The sequence below is a fragment of the Cherax quadricarinatus genome, unplaced genomic scaffold (genome assembly GCF_038502225.1).
Source record: "Cherax quadricarinatus isolate ZL_2023a unplaced genomic scaffold, ASM3850222v1 Contig422, whole genome shotgun sequence".
In the NCBI taxonomy this organism is placed as follows: Eukaryota; Metazoa; Arthropoda; class Malacostraca; order Decapoda; family Parastacidae; genus Cherax; species Cherax quadricarinatus.
The window spans coordinates 147,914-169,930 of NW_027195448.1; the positions used below are offsets into that span (position 1 = coordinate 147,914).

Genomic DNA, 22,017 nt, shown 5'->3' on the forward strand with positions numbered 1-22,017 from the left:
CTTTCTATAAAATGTTACCATGCCCACAAAACGCATAACCTCCTTCCGGGTCTTTGGTACAGGATAATTGTCTATAGCCTCCACCTTGGCATTCACTGGGGCTACCTTCCCCTGGCCAATAACATGTCCTAGAAAAGTTACCTGAGCTTGCCCGAAAACACTCTTTGCCAAATTAACTGTGAGCTGAGCACCAGCGCGCCTAGAGAAAAGCTCTCTAAGATGCCTCACATGCTCTGTCCAACAGTCGCTAAAAATAACCAGGTCATCAATATAACACCTCACACCTTTTAGGCCACGTATAACTTCCTGCATTCTGCGTTGAAAACAGGAGGGTGCATTACAAAGCCCAAAGGGGAGAACTTTGTATTGAAAAAGCCCATCTGGCGTTACAAAAGCAGAGATGTCACTGGCACGTGGGGTTAAAGGTATCTGGTAATAACCCTTCAACAGGTCTAACTTACTTACATATTTAGCTCCCCCACTGCATCAGTGACATCATCCATTCTAGGAAGAGGAAAACAATCAGCTTTACTTATTAAATTAACCTTACGGTAGTCAGTGCACATCCTCATGGTGCCATCTGGTTTGGGAACCATCAGACAGGGGGATGCCCACCCACTCTCGCTTGGTATTATTAAATCATTGTCAAGAAGAAATTTCACCTCCTTCTCCATACTTTTTCTCTTTTGTGGGTTCATTCTGTAAGGGACCTGCCGAATTGGTTCAGCTTCCCTTACATCTATATCATGGGGCTTTAGCTTGCTTACACGAGGGATATCCCCAAACACATCCTCAAAATTCCAAAGAAGCTGAACCATCTCAGCAACCCTTTCCTTATTAAGACCTAACATACATTGTGAAGGGTCTTTTAACAATGCCCTGTTACTTAGGTGTACATCTGTGGCCTCCTGCGCATCAGTGTCTGCCCCTGGGTCACCTACTATATTTACACACGCCACACCTCTTTGGTGGTACCTCTTCAGCCTGTTTATATGTACCACCCGTTCAGACTTCTGCCGCCCAGGTGTGTGAATTCTGTAATTTTGATCTGTGACCTTTTCCATCACCTTGTATGGCCCACTGAACTTTGCTTTTAAGGCATTACCAGGCACCGGCTCCAATGCTAGTACCTCCTCCCCCACTTCAAAGGTACGAGGCACAGCCTTACGGTCAAATTGTTTCTTCATGTTGGTTTGGCTGATGTGCAGGTTCTCAGTCGCCAGACGCTTCATGTGAGCCAAACGGTCTCTGAAAGCAAGAAAATCCTCCGAGGGGGCATCCTCACAATCCTCACCAAGCCAGTAATCCTTCAAAATTGTCAGTGGTCCCTGTACCTGGTGACCATAGATCAGTTCGAAGGGACTATAGCGTAATGAGTCGTGAGTGCTGTCCCGCTCGGCAAATAAAAGGAGGGGGATACCCTCATCCCAGTCCTTTTGGTACTGGGCACAATAAGCACGCAGCATAGTTTTGAGAGACTGGTGAAACCGCTCCACAACCCCTTGACTCTCTGGGTGATAGGCAGTGGAGGTCGTCATTTTAATATTAAACTCCCCCAAAACCGTGCGAAAATGTTTAGATGTAAAATTTGACCCCTGATTTGTTTGAATTTCCTTAGGGATCCCGACCTGCGTAAAAAATTTCACCAATGCTCTCAAGACCACGCGTGTTGTAATTTTACGTAATGGAATGGCCTCTGGAAACCTGGTAGAGGAACAAATAATAGTAAGTAAGTACTGGTTTCCCATCTTGGTCCTGGGTAGTGGCCCCACACAATCCACCACCAGCCTGCTAAAAGGTTCTCCGGCTACTGTAATAGGGTTAAGAGGGGCAGGTTTAATTCCCTGATTAGGTTTTCCAACCCTTTGGCAAACTGAGCATGATTCTACATACTTACCCACTGATTCCCATACCTGGGGCCAGTAAAAATTTTTAGAAATCTTGCCCATAGTCTTTTTAACACCTAAATGTCCACCCATGGGAACATCGTGGGCCAAACACAAAACCTGACACCTAAATGGTTCTGGCACCACCACTTGGTAGAGTGCCTGCCTTGCTCCATCATTAGATGTCGAGTCCGATAGGGTCTTTCTCATCAAAATACTGTCTGCAAAAAAGAAACATTTAGCTAGTTGAGAGGCCTCTTCCTCGGTAACAGCAGATGACCGAATAGCTTTTAGGGTGTCGTCACACCCCTGGGCCTCGATCAGCTGCTCTCAAGTAGGAGTTGCCTCCCCTATACCAGCTCCAAGACCCCCACTCAAACAGGGTCCTGCCTGGGATGGTTCATCACAACCCCGAGCCCCCTGCAGGCTAGGCTCAAGGAATAGATTTCCCAAACCCAAATCATCCCCTAGATCTAAAGAGTCACAGAGGGAGACTGCCCTCTTATCTTTTGACATTTTCCTGGTTACTGCACACACTGGAAATAACTCAGGCAAGGTAGCCCTAGCTTTTTCCTCCCAACTCTGTGAGACTGGGTCCCTCCAAACCAGAGGTTCCTCACTTTCAAGACAACCCATGACATTATTGCCTAAAAGTAGGTCAACCCCCTCAGCTAAGTAGCCACACTGGTATGCAGACTCCACCCATAACCGGTGCACTGGAGTCTTGACAGTGAATCCGGTAATTCCTTTGAGCAGAACGTCCAACCCAGTGTATGTGTCATCCGACACTGGCAATATGCCCCTATGAAGCAAGGTGTATGTGCTACCAGTGTCCCTCAAAGACATAACACCTGTTACCCTACCTTCATTTTGGTGTAAGGCCACCGTGGACTTACTTGTAAAGACCTTCATCCGAGGATCCAAAACTGCTGAGTTACCTGATATACCCAGAGGTGGTGCCTCAATATTAGCTACTGTGTGGGTACCTGGTGTATTTACCTGAGAAGCTCCAGCAAGCGCCTGATCTCTACGCATCTTCTTGCAATATGGCTGCAGACAAATTAACATGGCCCTGTAGGCCTATACCTTATGACAACTACGTGCCGCAAGCTGCCTCTTCTCACACTATACCATTCACTTATATATCCATACCTCAAACCTATGCTATTCAACATTAAGATCGACAACACTCTAATTACCAGGCATAATGAGGGCAAATTCCTAGGCCTATACCTCGACAACAACCTGAACTTCAGCACCCATATCCAACACATAACCAAAAAAGTATCCAAAACGGTTGGGATCCTCTTACGTGCCGCAAGCTGCCCTTCTCACACTATACCATTCACTTATATATCCATACCTCACCTATGCTATCTGTGCTTGGGGTTCAACTGCAGCAACACACCTAAAGCCAATAATAACCCAACAAAAAGCCGCAGTAAGAATAATCACTAAATCCCATCCCTGGCAACACACCCCCCCACTCTTCATAGATCTAAACTTACTCCCTGTTCAGTACATCCACACTTACTACTGTGCAATCTACATCTACAGGACCTTAAATTCCAATATTAACCTTGACCTAAAATGCTTTCTTGATAGTTGTGACAGAACCCACAGGCACAACACCAGACACAAACATCTCTATGACATTCCCCGTGTCCGACTAAACCTTTACAAAAATTCAATGTATGTCAAAGGCCCTAAAATCTGGAACACCCTACCTGAAAATTCCAAAACTGCAGACACATTCATCACCTTCAAAACTACCATCAGAAAACATCTTATCTCCCTGATACACCCTGTCAACTAATAATATGAATACCACCTGGTGGTTCACACTTACACCCACTCACCCATTTGACCATAAACAGAAATATCAATCTCAATCTCAAAATAATGAATCTTAACTAGTCATAAGTTGGCCTGTGATACTCCAATACTGAAACTATGTATAGTGCCAAAACAAAAGCATTCACATTGCTAAACTCACTACTAGTATTTAGTCACTTAGCCATAATACCAACTTATCTCATAATTTTGTAACATTTTAAACCTAAGATTTAATATAAGTCTGCCCGAAATGCCTAGCCATGCTAGGCATTCTAGTGGTACACTCTGTAATTATTATTTTACTACATGTAAACCACACAATAACCAAATTCTGTAAACTCAGCATTGTAATACTTATAGAGAATAAAGTTTGAATTTGAATAAGTACAGTAATAAGGTTTAAAGGCCCCCTGCCCATTTGACCTAGGTTGGATCCCTTGACTCTGGGGAACTGAGCTCGTCCCACCTGTTCCTTGTAGTCCTGGACCTGTGACAGCTGACTTAAAAGCATTTTGAGTAGGTACCAGAAAATTAGGCTTATTAAAACTCTGGTGGTTATTAGGCTGATAAATGGGTGGCTTAAACTTCTGAAATTTCTTATTCCTATTGGTGGGTGGAGAGAACTTACCATTATTAGTATGTGGAGGGTGGTAACTACTACCCAATATTTGGTTAGCTAAAAATCTGTCACCCAGCTCTGAAACATTATTAAAATCATCAAGATCCTTCTCCTCAAGATATGCCTTAAGGTCAGGAGGAACATTTCTCAAAAGATCCTCTAACAAAATTGAGGTAATTACACCTTCATAATCGCCTACCACCCCCTTTGAGCGACACCACCTATTTAGAAGTGACATCTTCTCCTTACCATATTCCACCAAAGACTGCCCTGACTGAAACTTTAGTCCTCTAAACCTATGCCTGTACCTTTCCGGCAACATTTGATAAGCCAGTAAAACTACCTCTTTTAGCTTATGATAATCAGAAAAGGCCAATCCCTCTAAAGAACTAACAGCCTGTAACCCTTTACCAACTAATTGGGTTCTTGCTAATGTCGCCCATTCCTTTTCCGGCCAAACTTGGGATTTGGCCGTACTTTCAAATAACAGAAAAAACTGGTCTGGGTCTTTCTCTAGGAATTTGGGCACAAATTTTATGGCTTTATCCAAATGAAAAACATCTACCCTCCTGTCTGTGTCTGGGTGAGAAGCGAGCTGCCTCTCTTTAGCTCTTTCTTGAGCCCTAAGCTCCTCTAAGGCTCTCTGTTCCTGGATCTTTGTACATTCAATCCTTAACCGTTCGGTTTCTTCTGCAACTAGGGCTAATTTCATTCGTAAAATTTCTACTTCCTTATCAAGGTCCCTAACATGAAAATTTGATTCAGTGTCACCTTACAAATGCGTGTCATCCCCAGAATTTTCACTAGTGTCAGCCATTTTGGGAAATGATAGCACCAAATCTTGCTATCAGCCACAGAACTTACTGATATAAAATAATAAAGCACACAGCAAAGTACATACACTGCAGCAGTATATTCACAAGGAGTGATTGTCATGTGATTCCCTAAAATTAAACAGGATTGTACACAAGAAAATCCTGGCGGAAAAAAATGGAGCTACTGCACCTCCAAAGGAAAATTATTCCCAGAAATTTAGGTAAACATAACCCCTTAAAAATCAGCAAGATTGTACCTGCAAGGGTAAATTATGCACAAACTATCAGGTATTAATAACACTCTAAAAATCAACAATATGGCACAGAAAGGTAAATTATTCACAGAGTATTAGTTAATAATAACACCCTAAAAACCAGCAATATTGCACACAAAGGTAAATTATGTACAGGGTATTAGTTAATAATAACACCCTAAAAACCAGCAATATTGCAAACAAAGGTAAATTATGCACAGGGTATTAGTTAATAATAAAACCCTAAAAACCAGCAATGTTGCAAAAAAGGTAACTTATTATTTTAGTCTGAGTGTTATAGTGAATGCTTCCTCTGACCAACTCAGTAAAGAATGGTTATTTATTTTCCAGGTTGCAAACTTGAATTACCACATAAAATTTGATAATTCTCCCTTATACAGGCCCCCATGTTATGCAGAAATGTGGGATACCTGGGGGCTTTAGCTGTGTCTAAGGGCAAAGGTAAAAGTTACACACATCTCAAGCATAAACAGGCCACCCAGGGCTATCCCAGTCAAAACAGAAAGCATTAAACCAGTATGTGTTACTTCAATGGGTTGGTTAACAGAGGGTTAGGCAAAAATCCTAGTTAGGAAAATATATCTATTTATTCAACATAACACTATATACACACTCTAGAAACACCTTAATCCTAAACGCCCAAATGAGGGTACACAAGAAACCACTGGCTGGAGGTCCAGCCACCATAACCACTCTGCCTAGTCAGCGCCAGGCCGTCACTACTCCACTACAAACCCCATTTCTTATTTCCTCACTAATCCCACAGCACCCTGACCATGTCAGAGCCTAGGTGAACATACAGGTAAGCCATGGAAGAGCCTATGGCTTGGGTTAGCTAAACAAAAGGAGTACACAACTACAAACTTAGCTTAAATACACAGGATCTCCGACGTCAGCCTCCACACCATGCTGACTCCACGTGACTGCCCCCAGCCACGCTTACCCAGCATACCCAAACGTAGTTGGAAAATAAATCCCTAGCAGGATTTCTTTATAATTATAGTTTAACCTACTTTACAGTACCCCCAAAAGTGCATTATGAATTATAAAATTATTCTTTACAATTATAGCATTCATACTATTATGACACACTTCTCTACTGTATATACATTACAGTGTCATGCAGAACCCTGCATAACAATGAACAATAGATTAAAACTTCTAATTGGTCAAAAGAGAGGCTTATATAGGTGTATCAAAAGAGGGGATGGGCAGTTAAGAAATCAATATATTCAATTAAAGAGAGAAACAAAAAAAGGAATAAGAAAAGCAAAAAGGGATTATGAGGCTAAGGTCACAAGGGATTCAAAGACTAACCCAAAATGGTTCTTTCAGGTATACAGAAGTAAGAGTAGGGACAAGATTGGCCCACTTAAGAGTAACTCTGGTCAGATCACTGACAGTGATGAGGATATGTGTGAAACTCAAAATACCTAAATCCTCTCAGTTTTCACCCAGAAAAATACTAGCGATATTCCTGAAATAATAGATTACGTAGAACAGGATGATGATAAACTATGTTCGATTATGGTAACAAGTGACATGGTCCTCAGACAAATAGAGAAACTAAAACCTAACAAATCCCCAGGTCCTGATGAACTGTTTGCAAGGGTGTTAAAGGAATGTAAAGAGGAACTTAGCATACCTTTGGCTAATCTTTTTAACATGTCACTACATACTGGCATTGTGCCTGATAAGTGGAAAATTGCAAATGTAATACCTATTTACAAGGCAGATGACAGGTTCTTGGCTTCAAACTATAGACCAATAAGCCTTACCTCCATAGTGGGAAAATTTATGGAATCAATAATTGCTGAAGCAATTCGTAGCCATCTTGACAGGCACAGATTGATTAATGATTCTCAACATGGTTTTACAAAGGGGCGTTCCTGTCTTACGAATTTACTAACTTTTTTCACTAAGGTGTTTAAGGAGGTAGATCATGGTAATGAATATTATATTGTGTATATGGACTTCAGTAAGGCTTTCGATAGAGTTCCACACCAGAGGCTATTGAGGAAACTTAGGGCACATGGAATAGGAGGAGAAATTTTTTCCTGGGTAGAGGCATGGCTGACAAATAGACAGCAGAGAGTTTGCATAAATGGGGAGAAATCAGAATGGGGGCATGTCACAAGCAGTGTTCCTCAGGGGTCAGTGTTGGGCCCATTGTTGTTCACAATTTAAATAAACGACATAGATGAGGGAATAAATAACGACATAAGCAAATTTGCTGATGACACCAAAATAGGCCGTCCAATTCATTCTAATGAGGACATTAGAGCACTCCTGGATGATTTGAATAGACTGACGCAATGGTCGGAGAAGTGGCAGATGCAGTTTAATATTAAAAAATGCAAAGTTCAAATTGTTGGACAGTTAAATAACCAATCCACATGTAAACTAAATAATGTAGATCTTAATACTACCGATTGCAAAAAGGATTTAGGAGTTCTGGTTAGCAGTAATCTAAAACCAAGACAACAGTGCATTAGTGTTTCCAATAAAGCTAACAGAATTCTTGGCTTCATATCTAGAAGTATAAATAATAGAAGTCCTCAGGTTGTTCTTCAACTCTATATATCCTTGGTTAGGCCTCATTTAGACTATGCTGCTCAGTTCTGGTCACCGTATTACAGAATGGATATAAATGCTCTGGGAAACGTACAAAGGAGGATGACAAAGATGGTCCCATGTATCAGAAATCTTCCCTATGAGGATAGACTGAGGGCCCTGAATCTGCACTCTCTCGAAAGGCATAGAATTAGGGGGGATAAGTTAGAGTATGTAGGAAAGAGGGAAATTTTTTCCCAGTAAAAGTAGGCCTTAGACAAGGATGTGTGATGTCACCGTGGTTGTTTAATATATTTATAGATGGGGTTGTAAGAGAAGTAAATGCAAGGATCTTGGCAAGAGGCGTGGAGTTAAAAGATAAAGAATCACACACAAAGTGGGAGTTGTCACAGCTGCTCTTTGCTGATGACACTGTGCTTTTGGGAGATTCTGAAGAGAAGCTGCAGAGATTGGTGGATGAATTTGGTAGGGTGTGCAAAAGAAGAAAATTAAAGGTGAATACAGGAAAGAGTAAGGTTATGAGGATAAAAAGATTAGGTGATGAAAGATTGAATATCAGAGTGGAGGGAGAGAGTATGGAGGAGGTGAACGTATTCAGATATTTGGAAGTGGACGTGTCAGCGGATGGGTCTATGAAAGATGAGGTGAATCATAGAATTGATGAGGGAAAAAGAGTGAGTGGTGCACTTAGGAGTCTGTGGATGATCGAGGTGTATAAATGGAAAACAGGAATAAATAAAGGGGATGTAAATAGTGTGCTGAAAATTTCCAGCCAAGACAGGAGTCGCAGCAATGGTTTCAAATTGGAAAAATTCAGATTCAGGTAGGATATAGGAAAGCACTGGTTTGGTAATAGAGTTGTGGATGAGTGGAACAAGCTCCCGAGTACAGTTATTGAGCCTAAAACGTTGTGTAGTTTTAAAAATAGGTTAGATAAATACATGAGTGGGTGTGGGTGGGTGTGAGTTGGACCTGACTAGCTTGTCCTGCTGGGTCTGGTACAGTGCTCCATCCTTGAGTGGGGATGACCAGACAGGGTGGGTCATTGGGATAATCCGGGGGGTGGGTCATTGGTCTAATCCGGGGGGGACATGGACCTGCTCCGCATGGGTCAGTAGGCATGTTGCAGTGTTCCTTCTTTCTTATGTTGACCCTCTGCCTGTTGTGGAAGGTATTGTAGCATTGGGCAAGTCCATGGAGCTGGAGGTGAGTGGAGAGAATGTGGAAGAGTTGGTGGAGAACCACAGGGAAAAACTAACCACTGACAAACTGCAAGAGCTTCAACTGGAACAGCATCACACCACAGCTCAGGAACTTGCTTCAAAGGAGGAGGAAGAGGGAGCGAAGGAGGTGCTTTCTTCAGTGGTTAAGGACATGTGTGCAAAGTGGAATGCGTTGCAAACTTTTGTTGAAAAGTATCACCCTGACCAAACTGAAACAAGCCATGTCTGCAATATGTTCAGTGACAAAACCATGTCCCACTTCAGGGAAATCTTAACCCTTTCACGGTCCGTGCCATAGATCTACGGATTTATGTTCAGGGTCCAAACCGTAGATCTACACCAAAATCCTAGTGCTAAAGCACTGGTAGGCCTACATGTGAGAGAACTGGTCTGCATGGTGTGTGTGTGTGCCATAAACAAAAATTCTAGGCACCCGCATAGCATTGTGAGAACGCCGGCTCAGTTACCTTTGTTCACCATGCCTCATCGCAAGGCAACTCTCACTCCAAGGAAAATTGGGACTCTCCTTTTCCTATCTGATAGATCTGACTCTGATTTAAGTGGAAATGAAGATGAATTCTTTGGCTTTGATCATTTAGTGACCGAAAGGAATGACCAGGATATTGATAATAGTGCAGAAAACCCTGACAATCCTCAACCTTCTATCTCTAGTGTGGGCAATCCTCAGTCACGGTCAGTTGGACCTCAAGGCAAGAGAAAAGTATTATTTTCGCGTGGTCAGGCCTCTAACTTCAGTAATGATGTGATTTTATTGCTCTTGACGGTCATTCGAGTAGTGATAGTGATGAAACATATTCACCAGTGAAGCGTCGGTATATATGCTGCCGCATGCACTCGGGTAGTGTTCCCTATGCAGTGCCCAGGGGATGGAGCACATCCCGGAGTACATCCCGTGGCCCTACACCAGGAATAGACAGTGAAAGTGAGGATGATGTGGCTACACTTGGCATGGATAGACCACAGGCATCAGTAGGTGGTGGTAGTGGTGATGGTAGTGCCACGGCCATGCATGACTCACCAGCCCAGGCTGGGACCCATGCTGCTGACTCCTCAGTTTAAGGACAAAATGGAGCATCAGCCACCAGCCCACCCCAACCACAACTACCAGCACAACCAGCCTATGATGTCCAGTATCCACCAGCAAACTGTATCTGGGATTGGCAGCAAAATCCCAATTTTGTTCCCAAGCCCCACCACTTTGATGACTCTCAGAGTGGAATTCTACCTACTTGTCCCCTTGGAACCACAGCCAATAAACTGGAATTTTTTGAACTGTTCTTTGACCATCCCTTGATGGAAACTATTGTCAGGGAAAGTAACAAGTATTTTGAGTACACCTTGGCAAATACGATCATATCACCACAGCCAAGACTACACCGATGGAAAGAGACGACTGTTGCAGAAATGTATTTGCTTTTTGCAACAATAATGCTTATGCCTCATGTCTATAAGCATAATATAAGACCATACTGGTCCACAGATTGGCTAATTTCTACCCCGGTCTTCAGTGAAATCATCCCAGTGAACAGGTTTATCTTACTATTATGTATGTTGCGCTTCTCTGACAAAATCAGGCCTGACAGAAGTGACAGGTTATACAAGATTAGAAACATTTTTATGTATCTGAAAGAAAAGTTCAACATGTACTTTTATCCATTCAAGAATCTTGGACTTGACGAATCTTTGATTTTGTTCAAAGGTAGGCTGTCATTCAAACAGTATATATCGAGCAAGAGGAAATGCTTTGGTATAAAACTGTTTGTACTCTGTGACTGTGATAGTGGCCTGGTATTGGATATTGTTGTATACACGGGAAGTAAAACATTGAAAGAACATAAGAAAGAAGGAACACTGCAACAGGCCTACTGACCCATGCAGAGCAGGTCCATGTCCCTCTCAGATTAGACCAATGACCCCCCCGGATTAGCTCAATGACCCACCTATTCTGATCATCTCCACTCAAGGATGGAGCACTGCACCAGACCCAGCAGCACAAGCTAGTCAGGTCCAACTCACACCCACCCACACCCACTCGTGTATTTATCTAACCTATTTTTAAAACTACACAATGTTTTAGACTGAATAATTGTACTCGGGAGCTTGTTCCACTCATCCACAACACTATTACCAAACCAGTGCTTTCCTACATCCTTTCTGAATCTGAATTTTTCCAACTTGAAACCATTGCTGCGAGTCCTGTCTTGGCTGGAAATTTTCAGCACGCTATTTACATCCCCTTTATTTATTCCTGTTTTCCATTTATACACCTCGATCATATCCCCCTTAATTCTACGCCTTTCGAGAGAGTGCAGATTCAGGGCCCTCAGTCTATCCTCATAGGGAAGATTTCTGATACATGGGATCATCTTTGTCATCCTCCTCTGTACGTTTTCCAGAGCATTTATATCCATTCTGTAATACCGTGACTAGAACTGAGCAGCATAGTCTAAATGAGGCCTAACCAAGGATATATAGAGTTGAAGAACAACCTGAGGACTTCTATTATTTATACTTCTAGATATGAAGCCAAGAATTCTGTTAGCTTTATTGCGAACACTAATGCACTATTGTCTTGGTTTTAAATTACTGCTAACCAGAACTTCTAAATCCTTTTCGCAATCAGTAGTATTAAGATCTACATTATTTAGTTTATATGTGGCATGGTTATTTACCTGTCCAACATTTAGAACTTTGCATTTGTTAATATTAAACTGCATCTGCCACTTCTCCGACCATTGCATCAGTCTATTCAAATCATCCTGGAGTGCTCTAGTGTCCTCATTAGAATGAATTGGACAGCCTATTTTGGTGTCATCAGCAAATTTGCCTATGTCACTATTTATTCCCTTATCTATGTTGTTTATGTAAATTGTGAACAACGGGCCCAACACTGACCCCTGAGGAACACCGCTTGTGACGTGCCCCCATTCTGATTTCTCCCCATTTATGCAAACTCTCTGCTGTCTATTTGTCAGCCATGCCTCTACCCAGGAAAAAATTTCTCCTCCTATTCTGGGTGCCTTAAGTTTCCTCAATAGCCTCTGGTGTGGAACTCTATCGAAAGCCTTACTGAAGTCCATATGCACAATATCATATTCATTACCATGATCTACCTTCTCAAACACCTTAGTGAAAAAAGTTAGTAAATCCGTATGACAGGAATGCCCCTTTGTAAAACAGTGTTGAGATTCATTAATCAATCTGTGCCTGTCAAGATGACTACAAATTGCTTCGGCAATTATTGATTCCATAAATTTTCCCACTGTGGAGGTAAGGCTTATTCTATAGTTCGAAGCCAAGGACCTAAGTAAGTAAGTAAGTAAGTAAGTTTATTCAGGTATACACAAATACAGTTACATAGAATTATCATACATAGCAGCATATGTGTAGAGAACCTAGGATAAACCAAAAAAGTCAGACAGAGTGACTTATTTCCATTGGGGTCACTAGGATGTTTTTGGGTATCTCAGGTGACGTAGTGAGAAGCATGATGGCACCTTACCTTGGTAAGGGACATACATTATATACCAATAACTGGTATACTAGCCCTTTACACAGTGATTTCTTGCGAGTAAACAAGACAGATGTGTGTGGCACTGTGTGTTCTAATCATAAACATATGCCCAGGTTCAACGTAGGCACTCGTGGTGATGAGGCGCAGGTGTTTATTGCCAATGACATCATGGCGTTATGGTGGCATGACAAACGAGATGTCACATTGTTGACAACCATTCACCGTAACAAAATACAAGACAGGGGCGAAGTTGATAGAATGACTAATGAACATATTTGAAAATCAGTGACAGTGATTGATTATACACAAAACATGTGCTTGGTTGACAAATGTGATGTGCAGATTGGCTTTGTTGATTGTGTTTGTAAGAGTTACGAGTGGTATATGAAACTTTTCTTCCATCTCATGGACATTTCAATGCTCAATGCATATAATATGTACCAAGTGAAGACTGGCAACAGACCACCGTATGGTGAATTTTGTTTGTCTGTTGTCAGACAACTTATAATGAAATACCAGGTAACAACTACTGCTATACAAAACCATCCTCGAACTCCTCAGGATATACCCAAGCGTTTGAGGAGGGAAGGTGATCATTTCATAATACAGCTTCCTTCAACTAAAAAGAAATTCGCTCAGAAGAGATGTGTTGTCTGTGCACAAACAAAATGATGGCAACAAAGATGCAAAGACACTTGGTTTATGTGCGAGGAATGTAAGGTACCTCTGTGCATGGTGCCTTGTTTCAAGGAGTTCCATAAGCTGCAGCAGTTCTAAAAACATGTCCAGTGATTGTACATATGTAAATATATGATAGAACATTAGTATTATACAAGATTTGCACATGTTTATTGTAATAAACAAAAGTGGTAGAGAATATTATAACTTTAGTGCAGTTATTGTGTTCAATACAGTGAGTTTGTATATATACACTATATGCAGTATTGGTCTCTCTGGCCCCAAATGTTAGTTGGAACAGAACAAATTAGAAAAAAGAAGAATGATAAATTAGACACATGTGCAACTCTTGGGTATCTTTATTGAGGAAACGTTTTGCCACACAGTGGCTTCATCAGTCCATACGTAGGAGAAACTTGAAGAACAGGAGAAGAATGAGGTAATCAGTCCCTCAACCTTGAGTCGATGTGTTCAGTCCATCAATCTTGAATAGAATACGGCATATCAGCGGAGAAGCAGCTTATAAACCGTATGGCAGGAGAGGTGCAGCAGTCACAGGTCGTGTCACATTTGTTCAATGTGGAAGTAGGTCGTGCCCAAGAATTAGGCAAGCGAAGAATTCTTAATACTTAGGAATTCTTCGCTTGCCTAATTCTTGGGCACGACCTACTTCCACATTGAACAAATGTGACACGACCTGTGACTGCTGCACCTCTCCTGCCATACGGTTTATAAGCTGCTTCTCCGCTGATATGCCGTATTCTATTCAAGATTGATGGACTGAACACATCGACTCAAGGTTGAGGGACTGATTACCTCATTCTTCTCCTGTTCTTCAAGTTTCTCCTACGTATGGACTGATGAAGCCACTGTGTGGCGAAACGTTTCCTCAATAAAGATACCCAAGAGTTGCACATGTGTCTAATTTATCAACATGTCGGTTCTCTGAACCATTCATCTACAAAAAAAGAAACTATAAAAAACAGAAAATAAAGTATTGCACATATGTGGAAATCATCGATGTTGCCGCCACCCAGTCATTTTGGGTCAACTTTTTTGTTTTATTACCTTCACAAAAATATGCTCTCTAATTCTGTAAGAAAAAATAATTTTTTTTTTTTCTAAAATTTCTTGGACACTGGGGCACCCCTTCCAATATTGGCCTTGGACCCTGAAAGGGTCATTGAACCCCTGTGAGACAGGGGTTCAATGACTCTCAAGCTGGTCCTAGTGGCCTTAAAAGACAAAGAAGGGAAGTAACTCCAAATAAGGACTTGTTACCTAAAGTCTTTATGGAAGGGGATTTTCCTTCCAAACAATAAGTCCTCCCTTTTTCCTCCTCCCTGAAGGATGGGTGGTGGTGGGAAGTACAGTGCCTGCACTCTGAAGGATGGGTGGTGGTGGGAAGTACAGTGCCTGCGCTCTGAAGGATGGGTGGTGGTGGGAAGTACAGTGCCTGCGCTCTGAAGGATGGGTGGTGGTGGGAAGTACAGTGCCTCCACTCTGAAGGATGGGTGGTGATGGGAAGTACAGTGCCTCCACTCAGAAGGATGAGTGGTGGTGGGAAGTACAATGCCTGCACTCTGAAGAATGAGTGGTGGTGAGAAGTACAGTGCCTGCACTCTGAAGAATGAGTGGTGGTGAGAAGTACAGTGCCTGCACTCTGAAGGATGGGTGGTGGTGGGAAGTACAGAGCCTGCACTCTGAAGGATGATTGGGGATATTTACAGGTTGGATGGACATTTAAAGTGTAATATCAATCCCACTCTTGCAAGACAGTGATGGAGAAAGTGTTTCTTGAGTCACCTTACCTCAGTGAGAGATGGCTAGTGGGTTTAAAATAATTATAATAATCTTTCTTCTTTCAACACACCGGCCGTATCCCACTGAAGTGGGGTGGCCCAAAAGGAAAAACGAAAGTTTCTCCTTTTACATTTAGTAATATGTACAGGAGAAGGGGTTACTAGCCCCTTGCTCCTGGCATTTTAGTTGCCTCTTGCAACACACATGGCTTACGGAGGAAGAATTCTATTCCACTTCCCCATGGAGATAAGAGGAAATAAACAAGAACAAGAACTAGAAAGAAAATAGAAGAAAACCCAGAGGGGTGTGTGTGTATATATATGCTTGTACATGTATGTGTAGTGTGACCTAAATGTAAGTAGAAGTAGCAAGACATACCTGAAATCTTGCATGTTTATGAGACAGACAAGAGACACCAGCAATCCTACCATCATGTAAAACAATTACAGGCTTTTGTTTTAAACTCACTTGGCAGGACGGTAGTACCTCCCTGAGCGGTTGCTGTCTACCAGCCTACTACCTAATTATAATATTAATTATGATTTAATGATTATAATGGAAAGTCATAAATTTTCAATTTTCTTTTACAGGTCGTCTTGATACCATAGGCTGGCATTTGTTGTGTCAATATTGCAGGTCATCCTGGTACAAGAAAGTGGCACTTGTAGTGACAATACTGCAGGCCATCCTGGTTCAAGAAAGTGGCACTTGTAGTTTCAATACTGCAGGTCATCCTGGTACAAGAAAGTGGCACTTGTAGTGTCAATACTGCAGGTCATACTGATACAAGAAAGTGGCACTTGTAGTGTCAGTACTGCAGGTCATCCTGGTACAAGAAAGTGGCACTTTTAGTGTCAATACTGCAGGTCATCCTGGTACAAGGCAGCACTTGTAGTGTCAGTACTGCAGGTCATCCTGGAACAAGAAGGTGGCACTTGTAGTGTCAATACTGCAGGTCATCCTGGTACAAGAAAGTGGCACTTGTAGAGTCAATACTGCAGGTCATCCTGGTACAAGAAGGTGGCCCTTGTAATGTCAGTACTGCAGGTCATCCTGGTACAAGGTGGCACTTGTAGTACCAACATCAATGTCAGAGAACTCGTGTAAGTTCTGACTATACAGTAATGTATATATGGTGACAACAGTAACCACAGTGTTAATACAATGACAGTACTAATTACAGTGTTAATACAGTGACAATAACTAGTTTTATTACAGTGACAATAACTAGTTTTAATACAGTGAAGACACTAATATGGTGCTTATTCAGTGACAACACTGTAACAACAGTGTTGGTACTAAAATACTTTGAATGCCAACAACAGTGTCATTACATTAATGTATCATAAATATCTAAATATTTGCTAATATCATCCTTCCTATTCCTCAAACACTATTACCCCTTCATGTTTAGTGCTTGCTTTACTTAAAATAGTTGAATAATACAAGAATATTAGTTTTCTCTGTAACAAAATATTCTCAAATTTCCCCTGGTTAAACAATTTAAAAATGAGAATTTATTGTTCACTATGTCTAAAATACCTGAGAAACAGTATGTTGAGACAACACAGTGTACAGTTGTTCATGTAGGAGACCAATTATATCAACATTCACACTCATCACTAAAACAATCTTCACAACATCTTCAGTGTGGATATCAGACCAAGTTTATCATAGGCAGAACAGCACTTCAGTGTTCAGTGTGTCTAAAAGAGTTTTCTGAAAAATATAATTTAGTCATTCACATGAGAACTCATACTGGAGAGAAGCCATATCAGTGTTCAGAATGTCTAAAAGACTTTTCTTCGAGACATTTAAAAAGACACATGAGAACTCATACTGGAGAGAAGCCATATCATTGTTCAGAATGTCTGAAAGATTTTTCTCAAAAATCAAGCTTAGTAAGTCACATGAGAACTCATACTGGGGAGAAGCCATATCAGTGTTCAGAATGTCTTCAAGACTTTTCTAGAAAATCATATTTAATAAGTCACATGAGAACTCATACTGGAGAGAAGCCATATCAGTGTTCAGAATGTCTTCAAGACTTTTCTGAAAAATCAAGCTTAGTAAGTCACATGAGAACTCATACTGGAGAGAAGCCACATCAGTGTTCAGAATGTCTTCAAGACTTTTCTAGAAAATCATATTTAATAAGTCACATGAGAACTCATACTGGAGAGAAGCCATATCAGTGTTCAGAATGTCTTCAAGACTTTTCTAGAAAATCATATTTAATAAGTCACATGAGAACTCATACTGGAGAGAAGCCATATCAGTGTTCAGAATGTCTTCAAGACTTTTCTGAAAAATCAAGCTTAGTAAGTCACATGAGAACTCATACTGGGGAGAAGCCACATCAGTGTTCAGAATGTCTTCAAGACTTTTCTAGAAAATCATATTTAATAAGTCACATGAGAACTCATACTGGAGAGAAGCCATATCAGTGTTCAGAATGTCTGAAAGACTTTTCTGAAAAATTAAGCTTAGTAAGTCACATGAGAACTCATACTGGGGAGAAGCCATATCAGTGTTCAGAATGTCTGAAAGGCTTTTCTAGGAAACAATATTTAAAGAGACACTTGAGAACTCATACTGGAGAGAAGCCATATCAGTGTTCAGAATGTCTGAAAGATTTTTCTGAAAAATCAAACTTAGTAAGTCACATGAGAACTCATACTGGAGAGAAGCCATATCATTGTTCAGAATGTCTGAAAGACTTTTCTAGAAAATCAAGCTTAGTAGATCACATGAGAACTCATACATGAGAGAAGCCATGTCAGTGTTCAGAATGTCTTCAAGACTTTTCTGAAAAATCAAGCTTAGTAAGTCACATGAGAACTCATACTGGGGAGAAGCCATATCAGTGCTCAGAATGATGATTTTTCAAATCGATTTCATTTATAAAGTCACATTAGAAGTCATACTAAAGAGGAAGCTTTGCCAGTGCGGGTGTCATGTTATGTGCTAATATTTCTTCCTTTACCAACACTGATATTAACCCTTTCACTCTCGGTCCCATAGTATTATGACTTGCAAAACAGTGTCGGTCCCGTAATACTACACCAAAGTTCTAGCACCTTAAGATCTGGTGGGAGAAAGCTGGTTGGTCTACCGATGAGAGAATGGGTCTGAGTGGTCAGTGTACACAGTACACGTATAAACAAAATCCTGCAGAATGCAGTGCATAATGAGAAGTACAAAACACAGTTTATTGGTTTAAAACAGTGAGTTTATGGTGTATTTTCGTATGGTATTGATGGTTGTATTTTCATTTTCTTGGTCTCATTTGATAGAATGGAAGATGTATAGTAGGGCTCCACTTATATGGCAGGTTAGGTTCCAGGCTACTGCCTTAACCCTTTCAGGGTTTTGGACGTACTAGTACGGCTTACGCACCAGGGTTTTTGACGTACTAATACGTCTAAATTCTAGCGCCCTCAGATCTAGTGAGAGAAAGCTGGTAGGCCTACATATGAAAGAATGGGTCTATGTGGTCAATGTGCACAGTATAAAAAAATCCTGCAGCATACAGTGCATAATGAGAAAAAAAAAACCTTGACTGTGTTTTTGGATTAAAACAGCAAATTTGCACTGTATTTTCATATGGTATTTATTGTTGTATTCTAGTTTACCTGGTCTCATTTTACAGAATAGAAGACATATTACAGAAATTGACATGATTTTGACTGGTTTTACAATGAAAAGTACCTTGAAATTGAGCTCAAAGTAGCAGAAATGTTCGATTTTTACCAAACTTCAGAAGTAAACAAATCATGCTATTAGTCCAATACACGTCAACTGGTGAGTCTAATATTCTTTCACAAGTGCGCTGATATTATTTATACCATTTCTACACTAATGCAGTAGTCTGCATAACAGTAAATCTTCTATTTTTTGTAAGAATAAAAATTCAAAGTGGAAAGCAAAGGAATGTAAGAGGGGCATGGGGACGTGACTGATGAACAGAGGAAATGTTATTTTAGTGCCAGGAATGTCTTGTTTATTCTGGACCCTATTCGGAAATTGGGATCTTTTGAAATTTGTGTGAAATTGGCAAAATTGCTAAATTCTGACCACTGTATTGGATAGTTGAAATCGGTAAATGGGTGGTTTCTTGTACTCATTTGATAGAAAAAATGGAGTTCTAGTGAAATAGGTATGATTTTTGTCGACTAGTACACTGGAATTGGCCGAAAATATGGCTCAAAGTGGGCAAAATCGCTGATGAGTAAACATTGTCGAGACCGCTAACTTCGCGAGAGCATAATTCTGTAAGTTTTCCATCATACTTTTGGTGTCATTATGATCAGGAAAAGATTCTCTATCTTTTCATAAGAATTTTTTTATTTTTTAAATTTGGCGACTCTTAGAACAAGTCTCGGAGAGGGCCTGGCGACCCTGGAAAGGTTAAAGTGGAAATCACCGCAAAGTGGAACACCCTTTTTTTTTGCCGCTTACAAATGCATGTAAATACTAGATAACAAGTATACACTAACATATATAAAGTTAGCAATAGAACTAGGCATTAAAAAACAATGAAAACTTAAAATACACATATAGTGCACTCATTACTTACCTTGAAATATTTGTAGTCTGTAGTCTTAATCTAGGGTGAGATGAGTAGTATTTATTGAAAGAAATGAAGTGTGGTATGTATAGTAGCCAGTCAGGCTACCATACCAGGCCTTGCCCACAACCAATATTCTTTAACATTTAAGCGTTCCTGAGCAATAAAATGCATATACAGTTCACTCATTACTTACCTTAAAATATTTGTTGTCTTAATGTAGAATCAGAGGTGAGTAAACAAGATATGATGAATAAATGAGAGAGAGAGAGAATAAGTACATGAGAGAGGACAGGCATGGAGTTATGTAAGCAATCCAGGCATACGCAAGTTTAGTAAACAATCCAGGTATACACGAGTTTAATAAACCAGGTGAGCACATCTGGTTTGTGTACAAGTTACATTGTGTATGCATCGTCTCTATGTTAATATGGTAGAATAAATAAAGAACACTCCCATTCTCACGTAACACCAGTTTTAGAAGAAATGACACTGAGTGAATGCATATGAAAGGAACTGTGCTTTCTTCCCCTGTCTCCTCCCAAGTTTCTTCCTCTTCTGCCCCCTCCTAGGTTTCTGCCTCTTCTGTTCCCTCCCACACTTCTTATCCAGTTCCCTCCACCTTTTCATCCCCCTCTACTTTGGTACAGTCCATTGCTGTCCCAATCTTTACTCGCCCTCCTCCTTCCATCTCCAATATTGTATCCTATACACCGTCTTTGAAATATGAAACACTTGAAGCTATCTCAACTCCAACCAGCCCAACAGAGGTCTCGCTCATCATCAACACCCTTAACCCTTTCAGGGTCCGTGCCATAGATCTACGGCTATACGTTGAGGGTCCAAACCGTAGATCTATGCCAAAAATTCTAGTGGCATCAAATTTAGTGCGAGAAGGCTGGTAGGCCTACATCTGAGAGAATGGGTCTGGGTGGTCATTGTGCACTCTATAGAAAAAATCTGGATGCCTGCATGGCATTGTGGGAACACCGCCAAAGTAGCTTTGGTCATCATGCCTGGCGGCAAGGAAGCTCTCGCTCCCCACTCACTCTCCCGGCAAATTCTGACTCTCCTCTTCACAGCTTACAGTTCTAAGACTAATGAAAGTGGAGCTGAAGAGGAATTCTATGGTTTTGAACCATATGGTACCATTGTGCCATATGGTACCATTGTACCATATGGTGCAATGGTACTATATGGTACATTGGTGCCATGTCATACAATGGTATCATATGGTACAAAGTGCCATATGGTACATTATATCATATGGTACATTATACCATATGGTACATTGTACCATATGGTACATTGTACCCTATATTACAGGGTACAAGGACCCTAATGCAAATAAGTCTGTCTGACTTTTTTGGGTTATCCTAGGTTCTCCAAACATATGCTGCTAAGTAAGATATTCTATGTAACTTTATTTGTGTATACCTAAATAAACTTACTAATGGTGCCACATGCGCTTGAGTAAGTTTATTCAGGTGTACAGAAATACAGTTACATGGATTATTATACATAGCAGCATATGTATAAAATCCTAGGATAACCCAAAAAAGTCAGGGTGACTTATTTCCATAGGGATCCTTGTATCCGTACCATATGTTGTCCTGTACTGTATGGTACCCTGTACTGTATGGTACCCTGTACCATATGGTACCCTGTACCATATGGTACCCTGTACTATATGGTACCCTGTACCATATGGTAACCTGTACCATATGGTACCCTGCACAATATGGTACCTTGCACCATATGTTTTCCTGTAGTGCATGGTACCTTATACCATATAGTACAATGTACCATATGGTACCCTGTAACATATGATACCATGTACCATATGGTCAATAGGTGTTGGTGGCAGGAGACACCAGCCAAGACTGAGTGAGTGGCGACGCAAGCTAGCTACTGACTCCACAGTTTCCAAGATAAAGCACTTTGTCATCCACCTCAAGTAATGTGTCGAGTTCCTGTACATTTGTAAATATGTAATGGAACATTACTAATATACAACATTTTTGCATATTTTTGTTATTTTTTTTTTTTTTTATTATCACACCGGCCGATTCCCACCAAGGCAGGGTGGCCCGAAAAAGAAAAACTTTCACCATCATTCACTCCATCACTGTCTTGCCAGAAGGGTGCTTTACACTACAGTTTTTAAACTGCAACATTAACACCCCTCCTTCAGAGTGCAGGC

General features: G+C 40.9%; 1 pseudogene; it reads left to right on the forward strand.

Annotated features, from left to right (window-relative positions):
* Window positions 1-867: 867 nt before the first annotated feature.
* LOC138851364 (zinc finger protein 84-like) lies at window positions 868-21,844 on the forward strand (annotated as a pseudogene).
* Window positions 21,845-22,017: the final 173 nt, after the last annotated feature.